Source organism: Sminthopsis crassicaudata, chromosome 1, assembly GCF_048593235.1.
Source record: "Sminthopsis crassicaudata isolate SCR6 chromosome 1, ASM4859323v1, whole genome shotgun sequence".
NCBI lineage: Eukaryota > Metazoa > Chordata > Mammalia > Dasyuromorphia > Dasyuridae > Sminthopsis > Sminthopsis crassicaudata.
The window spans coordinates 246142375-246157744 of NC_133617.1; the positions used below are offsets into that span (position 1 = coordinate 246142375).

At 33.6% G+C, this 15370-nt stretch overlaps 1 non-coding gene across 1 annotated transcript; it reads right to left on the reverse strand.

The window, feature by feature from the left end:
- Positions 1-2225: 2225 nt before the first annotated feature.
- On the reverse strand, positions 2226-2332 carry LOC141552448 (U6 spliceosomal RNA). The gene has a single exon (XR_012485225.1). It is a non-coding gene; the product is annotated as a U6 spliceosomal RNA (small nuclear RNA).
- Between the last annotated feature and the right edge of the window lie 13038 nt (positions 2333-15370).

Genomic DNA, 15370 nt, shown 5'->3' on the forward strand with positions numbered 1-15370 from the left:
AATTTTTATTTTATTTTATAATTATAACTTTTTTTTTTTGACAGTACATATGCATGGGTAATTTTTTACAACATTATCCCTTGCACTTACTTCTGTTCAGATTTTTTCCCTTCCTCCCCCAGATGGCAGGCAGTCTTATACATGTTAAATATATTACAATATATTCTAGATACAATATATGTGTGTAGAACCGAATTTCTTGTTGCACAGGAAGAATTGGATTCAGAAGGTAAAAATAACAGTTTACACTCATTTCCCAGTGTTCCTTTTCTGGATGTAGCTGATTCTGTCCATCATTGATCAATTGGAATTGAATTAGCTCTTCTCTATGTTGAAGATATCCACTTCCACCAGAATACATCCTCATACAGTATCATTGTTGAAGTGTATAATGATCTTCTGGTTCTGCTCGTTTCACTTAGCATCAGTTGATGTAAGTCTCTCCAAGCTTCTCTGTATTTCTCCTGTTGGTCATTTCTTACAGAGCAATAATATTCCATAACATTCATATACCATAGTTTACCCAACCATTCTCCAATTGATGGACATCCATTCATCTTCCAGCTTCTAGCCACTATGAAAAGGGCTGCCACAAACATTTTGGCACATACAGGTCCCTTTCCCTTCTTTAGTATTTCCTTGGGATATAAGCCCACTAGTAGTATGGCTGGGTCAAAGGGTATGCACATTTTGATAACTTTTGGGCATAATTCCAGATTGCTCTCCAGAATGGTTGGATTCTTTCACAACTCCACCAACAATGCATCAGTGTCCCAGTTTTCCCACAGCCCCTCCAACATTCATCGTTATTTGTTCCTGTCATCTTAGCCAATCTGACAGGTGTGTAATGATATCTCAGAGTTGTCTTAATTTGCATTTCTCTGATCAATAGTGATTTGGAATACTCTTTCATATGAGTGGAAATAGTTTTAATTTCATCATCTGAAAATTGTCTGTTCATATCCTTTGACCATTTATCAATTGGGGAATGGCTTAATTTCTTATAAATTAAAGTCAATTCTCTGTATATTTTGGAGATGAGGCCTTTATCAGAACCTTTAATTGTAAAAATGTTTTCCCAATTTGTTACTTCCCTTCTAATCTTGTTTGCATTAGTTTTGTTTGTGCAGAAACTTTTTAATTTGGTGTAATCAAAATTTTCTATTTTGTGATCAATAATGGTCTCTAGTTCTCCCTTGGACACAAACTCCTTCCTCCTCCACAAGTCTGAGAGGTAAACCATCCCATGTTCCTCCAATTTATTTATGATTTCGTTCTTTATGCCTAAATCTTGGACCCATTTTGATCTAATCTTAGTATGTGGTGTTAAATGTGGGTCCATGCCTAGTTTCTGCCATACTAATTTCCAGTTTTCCCAGCAGTTTTTGTCAAATAATGAATTCTTATCCCAAAATTTGGGATCTTTGGGTTTGTCAAACACTAGATTGCTATTTTTATTCACTATCTTGCCCTGTGAACCTAACCTATGCCACTGATCAACTAGTCTATTTCTTAGCCAATACCAAATAGTTTTGGTGACTGTTGCTTTTAATACAGTTCTAGATCAGGTACAGCTAGACCACCTTCACTTAAATTTTTTTTCATTACTTCCCTTGAAATTCTCTACCTTTTGTTGTTCCATATGAATTCTGTTGTTATTTTTTCTAGGTTATTAAAATAGTTTCTTGGAAGTCTGATTGGTATAGCACTAAATAAATAGATTAGTTTAGGGAGTATTGTCATCTTAATTATATTCGCTCAGCCTATCCAAGAACACTGAATGTCTTTCCAATTATTTAAATCTGACTTTATTTTTGTGGCAAGTGTTTTGTAATTTTGCTCATATAATGCCTGACTCTCTTTTGGTAGATATATTCCCAAATATTTTATACAATCGACCGTTATTTTGAATGGGTAATTGGGAAATTTTTAACAAAGTAAATAAAAATACAGTGAAATATAGATAATGTTAGGTAGTGTTTGGGGGAGGTTGAAGCTTTGTTTTTGTTTGTTTGTTTTGAAAGTGATCTACAGGGATCCTTATGTAGATTTAGTAGTATCTGTTTTTGTTTGACTATGACACCATAGTTCTGCACGTATACTTTTTGTTTAGCTGGCTTCAAGTATATTTTTCAATTGTAATAATTAATATGAGTATGTTTCTTAGTAAAGAAACTGACACAGAGTTTCTCTATTTTTCTTTTAACATATGTTGTGGTTGTTATCTGTCCTTCATTCTCTTCACGTATTTGTGTGTCATCCTCGAGCAGGGGCCATGCTAATCTTCTCTGTATTATTCCAATTTTAATATACATGCTTCCAAATCAAGTACTTGTCCTTCATTCTCAAAGAAGACCATGATATGAAAATGAATTGGATTTAAGTGAGGATGAGTTGTGCAAAGTCACCAATCTCATTTTTTTCCTCCAGAGTCATCTAGGTCCAGTGTCCAGATATAGATCAGGATGACTAGAGATGGCCCTGAATGTAGTAGGAAAGCTTGGCCTTTTAAAACTAAGTTCTTTAACAGGTTTTAACCTAACAAGTCAATGATTAATACTAGGTAAAAAATGAGGCAAAAAAAATGTCCTCTTTTACCTAGTCAGGGGTTAAAAAAAATCAACTACAGGACTTTTTTGGGTTTTTTTTTTTTTTTATTTGATCCATATTGCCCTTCAGAAAAGTTTTTAAAAGAGTGATTAAAATACATCATTACTCCCTCTTTCTTAACTTTTTATATGATTGTGTGTATATGTGTGTGTGTGTGTGTGTGTGTGTGTGTTTAAATTTTAACTTTACTGAGTTTCATATATGTCTCATAAATGCCATGTTCTAGGCTGTGCTGGAAATCAGAGAGGTGTAGCAACCAATATTCTTCTGCAGCTGAGAGTAGATCTCTTTCTGCTGATTTCTTGTTCTGAAGTTAGGTATTATATACAACACTGTGTATAGGCGTATTCTGAGGTTTGTTAGCTTATTACCCACATTGTGGTGGGAAATATGTATTATCTTCAAAGGGAGTCCTGGGAGAAACAGAAAAGACAAGAAAGAAAAAGAAACAACAGGAAGAAATAAAACAGAAAGAGGGGGACAAGAAAGAAGAAAAGCAATGAATGTATTTAGTTGTTTTTACTAATCTAAATGTGAATAACATATATTCATTTAGAAAGAACTCCCATGTTCATTTGAAAGACCAACTTGGAAATATTATTTTTATGTACCATAGTGAACACTAAACTTTTATTTCAAGACTAGGTCATCAGGGATTATTTTCTATCATACATCTTCATTCAGGATTATATCTGGCCAGAAGTAATACAGGAGGAGCTATCATAAAGACAGAATTCAAAGCCAACTGTACAAACAAGACTGTACTGTTCAAAGGCTTTACTGTATGCTGTCTCCAGCTGTCCTTTTTTAACTTCCTATTTTGCAGTTTTATCAATAAGAATAACATTCATTTATATTTCACTTGAAGATTTCCAAATGCTTCCCTTCACAACAATCTTGAATGACAAATTATACAAGTATTATTATCCCCATTTTATAGATGAGGAAACTGAGTTCAGATTTGCCTAAGATATGAATGTAAGTCTCCTGTCCACAAAACCTTTTCACAAGTTTTGGGGTGTGCTGTAATAGCTACCTATTCCTTATTTCCCAAAGTCATGTTCTAGACTGTGCTGGAAATCAGAGAGGTGTAGCAACCAATATTCTTGTAGCATACTCTGTCTCATGATTAATAAATTCCAAATTTAAAAAAAAACTTTCCTACTCACAATACTCTTGATCTTAAACATTTTTTTTTTTTGCAGGATGCAGTTGAAAAAGGGAGGGGGTATTCCATTTTAAATGAATTAAAGACAATCTTTTCATTACTTCAAATGAGCAATTTTTTTTGTTTTTAACACTAATAAACGTCATTAAGTACAGTTTATAAGAAAGCAATCTTATAAAGCAATGTATTCAAGCAACCTTATATAGCAATGTATTCAAATACATTGTCTATTCACTTTTTAAAACATTTGTAATAGTTGGTTAGTTTATAACAGAAAATGTACTTTATTTATAACTAAATATTTATATAATCATCACCACATATATTATATACTTTGATGGATCTTTCTAATGTGAATGTATTTTCCAATGGTATCCTTCCTAATCCATCCAAATTTATAATGTGATATATGTATATGTATATATATATATATATATATGTATGTGTATGTATATGTATATATATATGTATGTGTATGTATATGTGTGTGTGTGTGTGTGTGTGTGTGTGTATATATATATATACATATATATATATATATATATATATATATATATATATATATATATATATATATATATATATATATATATATATACATAGTTTTCCAGAGAAGACCTACTGACCTGTTTCTTCTATAGGAGAAAAAACATTTGGTTAAGAATCCAATTCGAGTTAGTCTATCAGAACATATATATCAACCAAGCAATAACTATAGTTAGTGAGTTGGGCTCAAAGTTAAACAGGAAAATGGGTTGCATAGAATTTGAGAACATATATAATGCTTTTTGTGAGGCTCAATTGCCATGGAATCCATTTTTTTTATTCCATGTATTTCTTCTAATTTACAAATATAAATTAGAAAATCTTTAATAATACAGCAAAAAATGTACTCCATTTTGAAATCAATGACTAAAGACCTGGGTAAAGTTGTCAAATAGATTAATATCATCTATACTTCTCTCTTTTTTTTTTTTTTTGTATTATTCTGCCAAAATACTTCAGATGTATACTCTTACCTTAATCCCATTCCATGTCACCATTCCTATTTTCTCATTTAGATTATCATCAACTAGATTTAGTGCAAAGATAAATTTGTCAACCAAAAATAAACATTTTAAAAAATTTTCTATGCACTGTGTTATGTATATGTGTATATATGTATATTTGTACGTATGCTTGTATATGCACATGTGAGTTTTTTGTTTTTTTTTTTTTGAGGCTGGGGTAAGTGACTTGCCCAGGGTCACACAGCTAGGAAGTGTTAAGTATCTGAGATCAGATTTGAACTCAGGTCTTCCTGAACTCAAGCCTGGTGCTCTATTCACTGTACCACCTAGCTGCCCCTCATGTGAGTGTTTTAAAATCTGATCAAAACATGAAAGCTTATGGAAATTATGTCAAAATTTGGTTGCTCAAAGTTTATCAGTAATGTACATCAATTTCTTGATAGACATGTTTTCCCCAGGTTCTGGATAATGGACAATGCTCTCAAACTTTCCCAGTCACCTACTAGGTGAAACAAGGCTGTGCACTTATTCCCATGTTGGTTAGCATGATATTTTCAACAATCTTTGATGAGGAAGAACATAGCATTAAGGTCAGCTACTTCACTGATAGTAAATTATTTAACTTGAAAAGCTATAAGCCCAGACCAAAGGAAAGGGAGAGTTGGTGCATAATTTTTTTTTTTTTTTTTTTTTGGTTCACAGATTGTATACTCACTGCAGCCTCTGAACTTGAAATGTAATGAAGTATCTATCAGTTTTCTACTACTTGTGCTAATTTTTGTCTTACAATTAACAATAAGAAAGCACAAATGCTCCACCAATCAAAATCACACCATTCATATATGGATTATCAGTTACAAACAACAAATGGAGAATTTTTGAATACTATAATTTTGAATAAATTCACTAACCTGGTCATTATGGTTTCCAAGGATGTCCATATTGACAACGAGATTGAAACACTCATTTCCAGAGCTAGCTCAGTGTTTGGGAGACTCTGAAGGAAACTGTGGAAAATAAGAGGTATGAGACTACAAAACTGAAGTGCTACAAAACCATCATGCTGATGTCACTGCTGTATACCTGTCAAAGTATATTCTAATGCCATGCCAGCAAAATGAATTGCTTCCATTCGAATTGTCTTAGGAAAATTCTGAAGATATTTGTCAGGATAAGTTACCAGACTCTGAAGTTCTTTCTCAAACTAAACTGGCAAGCAATTAAACTGCACTACAGAGAGCACAACTCTGATAGACCGACCACATTATTTGAATGGCAAATGTACACTTTCCTATAACACTATTTTATGGAGAACTCACACAAGTTAAACACTCACTTGGTGTCAGAAAAAACTGATACAAGAACACTTTTCAAGGTCACTCTGAGCAACTTTGGAATTGATCTTTGATGTGGAAAACACTGGGATAGGACTTTCCACTGAATGAATACTCATTGAAGAAGGCTCTGTGTTCTATGAGCAAAGAAGAATAGAAGTTCAAAAGAAATGAAACATGCACAAATTTGGGGAAACCCACCACAAATGTTGCTTGAACTACCAACTTATTGTAGAACATTCCAAGCTCATTAATCAGCCACAGTTAGACACACTGTGATATCATTTTGGTCTTCTTCAATAATGAAGGACAACAACCAACCATGTTCCATTCATTTTTTAAAATGTACTCCTACATATACTTAATAAAATATAAGCTCCTTGAGGTCAGAAGGCACTTCTTTTTTTGTTTTTTGGGTTTTGTTTGTTCTGTTTTTGCTGAGGCATTTGGGGTTAAGTGACTTGCCCAGGGTCACACAGTTAGGAAGTGTTAAGTGTCTGAGACCCAATTTAAACTCAGGTCTTCCTGAATTCAGGGCCAGTGCTCAATCCAAGTCACTTCTTTTTTTACATTTTGTTTCTCTTTGAGAACAAAGGACAAAAACCAAACAACTATGTCTATACATATATATATATATATATATACATATATATATATATATGTATGTATGTATACACACATAATTGTCCTCTAATATGAAGACAAGAGTTGGAGAGAAATAAAAGATTGTAAACCTGGTACTGAATTCATTAAAGAAGGAAAGGGAGAGTCCTAAAGGTCTGTAGACAACAGTTATTAGGATTTTGATTAAGTAGAAAATGTGCATTGTAAGGACCTTCCAAAGAGAAGTTATAGAGGGATGATCTCACCTGGAGATGACAGTGGGGGGCCAAGACTATTACAACTCCCCCGAACACCTATACTCATGAGCCAAGGGGAATTAGTGAAAGTGCTGAAAGAGGTGATAAGAAAGACCATAATATTAGAGGGGGACAGGGAGTCACTTCTCAATCATTACTAGAAAATGGAAGGAATGGGAGAGGAAAAGACTTAAGATTAAAGTACATATTTTGCCTCTGGAGCAGATATTCCAGAAGGCACAAGGTGATAATTAGATAGTATCAATTTGGGATTTGGGGTTGAGAGGATTGAGAGGGCAATAATGAAAAGAGTTGGAGACTGAGGAATGCTATTTAGATGATGGCCCCAGGGACTCAGAATCATTGAGTTGTGTAAGGTTCAACCACACATGAAAAGGAGAGATTGTTAAGTTTTCCATTCCCTAACTGACAATATTTCTGGCACTCTAGGAAAACTATTTTGGGGGGTTAAAACTCTTAACTGGAGACTCCACAAATTACACTTCTAGATAGTATTTAGTTGATCTTTACTTTAGAACTCAGCTTGCAGGTAGCTAATGTAACAAAATAGAAAAAGCACTGATTCTGAAGTGAGGAAACATCTGAGTTCAAATTTAGCCTCATATTCTTATTAAGAGTGTGATTGTTTAAGTTTGTTGCTTTCCTTCTAATATTATCTGCTTTAAACAAGATTAGAAGGGAAATAACAAATTGGGAAAACATTTTTACAGTTAAAGATTCTGATAAAGGCCTCATCTCCAAAATATACAGAGAATTGACTTTAATTTATAAGAAATCAAGCCATTCTCCAAGTGACAAATGGTCAAAGGATATGAACAGATAATTTTCAGATGATGAAATTAAAACTATTTACACCCATATGAAAGATTGTTCCAAATCACTATTGATCAGAGAAATGCAAATTAAGACAACTCTGAGATATCATTACACACCTGTCAGATTGGCTAAGATGACAGGAACAAATAACGATGAATGTTGGAGGGGGTGTGGGAAAACTGGGACACTGATGCATTGTTGGTGGAGTTGTGAAAGAATCCAACCATTCTGGAGAGCAATCTGGAATTATGCCCAAAAAGTTATCAAAATGTGCATACCCTTTGACCCAGCCATACTACTACTGGGCTTATATCCCAAGGAAATACTAAAGAAGGGAAAGGGACCTGTATGTGCCAAAATGTTTGTGGCAGCCCTTTTCATAGTGGCTAGAAGCTGGAAGATGAATGGATGTCCATCAATTGGAGAATGGTTGGGTAAATTATGGTATATGAATGTTATGGAATATTATTGTTCTGTAAGAAATGACCAACAGGAGGAATACAGAGAGGCTTGGAGAGACTTACATCAACTGATGCTGAGTGAAACGAGCAGAACCAGAAGATCATTATACACTTCAACAATGATACTGTATGAGGATGTATGCTGATGGAAGTGGATATCTTCAACATAGAGAAGAGCTAATTCAATTCCAATTGATCAATGATGGACAGAATCAGCTACATCCAGAAAAGGAACACTGGGAAATGAGTGTAAACTGTGAGCATTGTTTTTGTTTGTTTGTTTGTTTGTTTTTTGTTTTGTTTTGTTTTTGTTTTTGCTTTGTTTCTCTTCCCAGATTATTTTTACCTTGTGAATACAATCCTTCCTTTGCAACAACAACAACAAAATTTGGTTCTGCACATATATATTGTACTTAAGATATACTATAAGATATTTAATATGTATGGGAATGCCCGCCATCCAGGGGAGGGGGTGGAAGGAAGGAGGGGAAAAACTCGGAACAGAAGGGAGTACAAGGGATAATGTTGTTAAAAAAAAAATTACCTATGCATATGTACTGCCAAAGAGAATGTTATAATTATAAAAATTAATAAAAATAAAAATAAAAAAATAATATCTACATTAGTTTTGTTTGCACAAAAACCTTTTAATTTAATATGATAAAAATTATCTATTTTGTGATCAATAATGATCTCTAGTTCTTCTTTAATCACAAATTCCTTCTTCTTCCACAAGTCTGAGTGGTAAACTATCCTATGTTCTTCTAATTTATTTATAGCATTCTTTATGTATAGATCATGAACTCATTTTGATCTTATCTTGGTGTACAGTGTTAAGTGTGGGTCAATGCCTAGTTTCTGTCAATACTAGCTTCCAATTTCCCCAACATTTTTTGTCAAATAGTGAATTCTTATCCCCAAAGCTGGGGTCTTTGGGTTTGTCAAACACTAGATTGCTATAGATACTGACTATTTTGTCCTATGAACCTAAGTTATTCCACTGATCAGCTAGCCTATTTCTTAGCCAGTACTAAAATGTTTTGATGACCTCTGCTTTATAATATAGTTTTAGATCTGGTCTATCTAGACCACCTTCATTTGATTTTTTTTTCATTACTTCCCTTGAAATTCTAAATCTTTTGTTCTTCCAGATGAATTTTGTTGTTATTTTTTCTAGGTCAGTAAAATAGTTTCTTGGGAGTTTGATTGGTATAGCACTAAATAAATAGAGTAGTTTAATAGTATTGTCATCTTTATTATGTTCACTCAACCTACCCAAGAGCATCTGATATTTTTCTAATTGTTTAGATCTGACTTTATTTGTATGGAAAGTGTTTTGTAGTTTTGTTCATATAATTCCCAACTTTCCATTAGCAGATAGATCCCCAAATAGTTTATACTATCAGCAGTTATTTTAAATATAATTTCTCTCTGTATTTCTTGTTGTTGGATTTTGTTAGTGATGTATAAAAATGTTGATGATTTATGTGGATTTATTTTGTATCCTTCAACTTTGCTAAAGTTGTGGATTATTTCTAATAGCTTTTTAGTTGATTCTCTGGGGTTCTCTAAGTATACCATCACATCATCTGCAAAGAGTGATAATTTGGTTTCCTCATTACCTACTCTGTCCAGTTTTATCTTACATTACTCACCTCCATGTACTCTACATTCTAGCCATGCTTCTAACTAAATCCTAAGTTTTTCCACCTCTATTCTATTTCAAGAATGAAAGACAACAACCAACTGTTCCCAGATCTTATCCTGTTTTCACCTGTTTAATTCCTATCTATACATAGAATTTAAAACAAGAAATTTAATGATTAAAAAAAAAACACAACTCCAATTTTTAGAGCCATAGGGAAAATGATAGGCAGCATGTGTCAGGCAAAGGGATTGATCATTACCATCACCACTTTGTCAATCTCCTCATACCCCAATGGAGATATCCCAGGACCCAGAACTCAAAAACCTTGGGAATATCAGTGTCTCCCATCTACCAGTTTTGCTTTCTACCCAGCCTCCAAAGCCACCATGGAGTGGAGAAGGGATCCTTCTCATCATCATCATATACCATTATTGATCAGCTACCAATGATAGATAATTAGGCATAAGTGCCCTGGAAGTGGCAGCATCCCTTAGGTCACGAAGCTTACTTCTAGCTCAGCTCTCATAGTCATCATTTGGGGAGGTGATTTCTTTAGAAAAGAGGCTATCTTTACAAACTGTCAACTATCAACCTCTTACATGATAGTCAGTCTAATCTATAAGAAACAGCAAGGCACCCAGAGGGAGAAACAAGAGGTAGCAAATATTATGCAATTCAAACCACATCACCATGTTGACCACTATCTTCTCTCAGACCTTGATAGAAATAGTACAGTAACCTGAATTCAAGAGCCTTTAGAAGCCATGTTTATAACCCAATGCCTAGAGCCATCATCCAGGGAAATAAGCTCCATGAAGATGTAGACTTCCACTGTTCCTGCAAGTATTATATTGTTAAGGAAGAGAGAGGACAACTCCCATCAAAGCCCTTAAATTGTCAGATATGATTTTATCAATGGAAATGATATTAAAGAAGCAGCATTACCAATTGCTTTGCCGTTGCATCCTAAAGAGAACTTTTCTTCTTTCAGTTGAAATCTTCAATATATGTTGTCTCACCCATTAGAATATCAACTTGTTTAGAATAGGGACCATTTTACTTTTGTTTGCTTCCCTAGTGCTTATCACAGTATTTTACTTATAGTAAATGCTTAATAAATGTTCTATTCATTCATAAAAAATTTAAGTGAGCTCAAATTTGAGACTTTTTTCTACTATTGTATTTATACCCACACATACATATACACGTGTGTGTGTGTGTGTGTGTGTGTATTAGCATAGGATCCAGAGTAAACAATGTACATTTTTAATGGATTAAAGATGTCAGAAGCTAACTTTGGAAATGGAACTGAGTATTTTGTTGCATTTAAAGAAAGGAAACAAAAGTTTGCTCATCTAATAGCCATAATAGGCCTAGGGTATAGAAATGAGCAACTTTTTTTTTTTCTGAAGTAGATGTTTTTTGTTTTGTTTTCCTACTCCAGGTACTTGGTGTTAAGAAAAAAATCTAAACACAAGCTAGTGGAGATGACTACTCATTTTGTATTGAAATTTTATACTGAGACTAGTTTAGAATTCATGACAAAATGACAAAAATAACAGTACCCCTTTTTATGCCTAAACAGAAAAAAATGTTAACAATTATCTAATTGTTGAGGAATAATCCTCAAACTTTCTAGTTTGGGACCTCTCTATACTTTAAAAACAGAGAATTCCAAAGAGTTTTTCTTTATGTGGGTTACATCTAACAATACTAACTATATTAGAAATAGAAATTTAAACTGACACAATTTTTAAATTCTCTTAAAATTACAATAATCAATTGATTACATAGTAACAAAAACAATATTTTTATGAAAATATATTTTCTAAAAAGAAAAAAATGAAAAGAATATAGTGTTTAACATGTTTTAGAAAATTTCTTTAATGTCTGGTTTGGTTAAAAAAAAAAAAACACCTAGATTTTCATATCTTCTCTATTTAATCTGTTGCAATATGTTGTTTTGGTTAAGCATATGGAAAAAAAAAACCTGACTTTTTTTCAGATATATATGAGAAAAATAAGTAGTTGGAATATCATTTTAACTAGGTAGGCCCAAATGGAGTTTGGAAAGGTAGCATTTTAATAGGTTAGTAACAATTTGTGATCATGAAAATAGATCAATCTTACAGACCCCCTGAAAATATCTCAGTGATTTCCACAAATCAGAGATCTAATGATCTAGTCTAATCTCATTTTATCAATGAAGAAACTCAGATCCAGGGACAGTAATCAACTTTTCTAGTGTCTCAAAGATAAATTTTTTTTTTTATCTTTTACTTTTGACTTTTTAATTATTACACTATTGGAAGCTTGATTATTTTCTGCCAAATTAGAACTCTCATTAGGATATTTATGCCTAAAAATGAATATTTAAATGTTACTAAAAACATAATTAATTTTGTTCACTCCCTCCTCTCTCATCACCTTTTGTACTGTTTTCTCACTATACCCCAGAGATACTTCCACTCTCAAATCTATTCCCCTTCTAGATAGCTACCTTTGCAGAAACACTATTTCAGAAAGCCCCCATTCTTCTTTGCTTAACTTGCTCTTCTCTAACCACTTTCTCTACAGTCTTTTTGTCATTTGCCTCACTTCTCTTACTCTTCACTTCCCCATGTAATTCAGGAACCATGAACTCTGAGATGGTTCCTAAATTAAAGTATTAATCTATTTTCCTGTGGTGATATTCACCAATTTTTAAATGGTGAATTTTACCTGGGTCTAAATGCCCCTCTCTGACCACCACTGCCCTAAGTGTATTAGTTCCCCTATAAGCTTCTTGAGATCAGGAACTACTTTACTTTTATTTTATTTATGTTTCCAGTGGTTAGCACACAGTAAGTATTTACTTTTTTTTTCAGTCATTCATACAAGTATTTTTCCCCTTAAAATATGGGATGCTCAAAAGGACCTCAAAGATTATCCAGATTTCCTATTTTGAGCCCTAAAAGTGCCCCATTCCATATTCTCTTATAAGGAAGCAATTTTTGATTGAAAGGAACTTAAATTAAAGATCACATGTCACATTTATTGATATTTACTTTATGATAGCAAGCTGAATTTGTTTCAGAATTATGAATTTCCAAATTGACAGGATTTTTCCTCGATAACTTAGGTTTCCTGATAGATATATGTATACTATATGTATATATATGTATTCATATATAACATAATATCTTACCTTCACCTCCCATGAGGCTTATTGAATGATTGTTGAATTTTTCAACATATCTCTGTTCAACACTCCATTTAAACTGTGTCCTTTTATAACTACAAATTGAGAAACTATAGCACTACCACTTGGGAAAGACTGAATAAATAGCTGCTTACATTTGTTGGATTATTTAAATAAGGTATGCAAAACATAGGGTAGAAAATTTTCCCTGAAAATAAACTCCATATGTGATAGTGGCATTTAAAATCCAACTGTGGTTTGTTTGATTTTTTTGTTTGTTTTATTTTTTAGTACTATTTCATGGTTTTTTTGTACCTTTCAGATGAAATTGACCCTTCACTTTTAAATGTGGTGATGGCCCTTTAAAAGTTTCCCTGAAGAGGTGTCAAACCAGAAGAACAGCTTTCTTGGGTGGATTCTTTTTATGAATAATTAGCCCTGAGCAATGAAACTATACAACCGCACCTGGTCGGAGACTTTGATCAGTCTTTTCTGTCTAGATTCACAAAGGAGGTATTTGTTTTATACTGAATCTGAACTTACCATAGGCCACTCTGACTGGAAAAATGAAATTCATTTCTAATCCCTAAAAAGACCCAGAAATAAGCATCCATTCTAACATTCTCCTTTTATCTGGAGCATCTGTTGCTGAGTTAGCCTGCTGTCTATTTCCACAAGACTGAGCAGCCTGGCTGGCTCCCTGCCGGCCAGTGGGAAAGCTTCATTTCTGCTTTTCCAAACCCCACCTTCAAAAGCTGAAATTAGATGACACATGCTTTCTTGATAACATCAGTGTTTCGCTGACAATAGTGGTTTTTTAACCTGTCTTATTTAACAGGTATACTTTTCATGTAATTAGAAAGGCAAAGTATAGAACATAGTAAGGCTCTGAGAAATGAGCCGGCTTACTAATTACTACCTATTAGCACTCTCCACCCAGGATATGGAGCCTTATAGAGGGTCTATGATTTATATGACAGGAAGCATTGGGTCAGGATCTGGAAACACAACACACACACACACACACACACACACACACACACACACACACACACACACACAATTCCAGCAATGAGTGAAGGTTAAAAAAATAAAAAATAAAAGCAGGTGTTTGGAGTCCTGTATGATCTTGGACAAGTCAAGCAATCTCTCTGCATTTATTTCCTCTTCTGGAAAATGAGTGTATTGTACTAAGTGCTCTTAAGAACACTCCCCTACCCATACCCACCCCCACTTCTGACATTCTATCATCTTGAGATAGCTCATTTTCTCTATATCCTTCTAGAAGGTTTTTGAATAGCATTTTAAAGAAGAGACTGAAGATGAATGGATTACATAGGGAGAATTTGTATGCTAGTTAGTATTTTTGCTATTAGACACAAAAGCCAATATGCCAACCAGATTTTTTCATTGATAGAGATGTCAAGCAGGTTAAATAATGGCAAAGGCATGGGGGAGAAATAATTTCAGGCTACATGTCAACTCTCCTAATAGATAGTAAACTCTTTATGTAAAAAGACCATATCTACTTTAGTACCTTGAATATAGGTACATGCTCCAAAAATAATTGCTTACTTGAATGAATGGAAGATCACTCTCAAACTGAATGACTTAAAATAGTAGTATCCAACTCAAATGTAATGAGGTTCACTAATCTGTCCATGGGACAGTTGGGTGGCTAAGTGGTTAGATCTCTGGGCTTGGAGTTAAAAAACAAAACAAAACAAACAAACAAACAAACAAAAAAACTCCTTTTCCTAAGTTCAAATCTGGCCTCCAATATTTATTGGTCATATGATCCTGAGCAAGTCACTTGTTTGGTTCAGTTTTCTCATCTGTAAAATGAGTTTTAGATGGAAATGGCTAATGCTTCCAGTTTCTTTACCAATAAAACTCCAAACAGGGTCACAAAGAATCTCAATAGCTACAACAAAAATCAATACATAAAAGTCCCTACAAGCTGCCTATGGACTTATTATTATATTTGTATTTGTTTGTATTTATTTGTTTTCAACAAAATTTTGATCTGTTTCTTCAAACTAGGACAAATGCCATAAGTTTGACTCTTCTGATTTTTAGCAGTGAGATGTTAAAACTTACACCCAAATAGAAGAATGCATACAGTAGCTTGGCTTATACATGAATTTCAGGGTCTAAACTTCATCTTTGTCAGTTATTTGAAATTCATTTTTCCCATAGGAAAGATTTTAGAAGTTGGGCTCTCAGGTCAGCCCATGAAATTCTCTCTAATCCATAGGAGG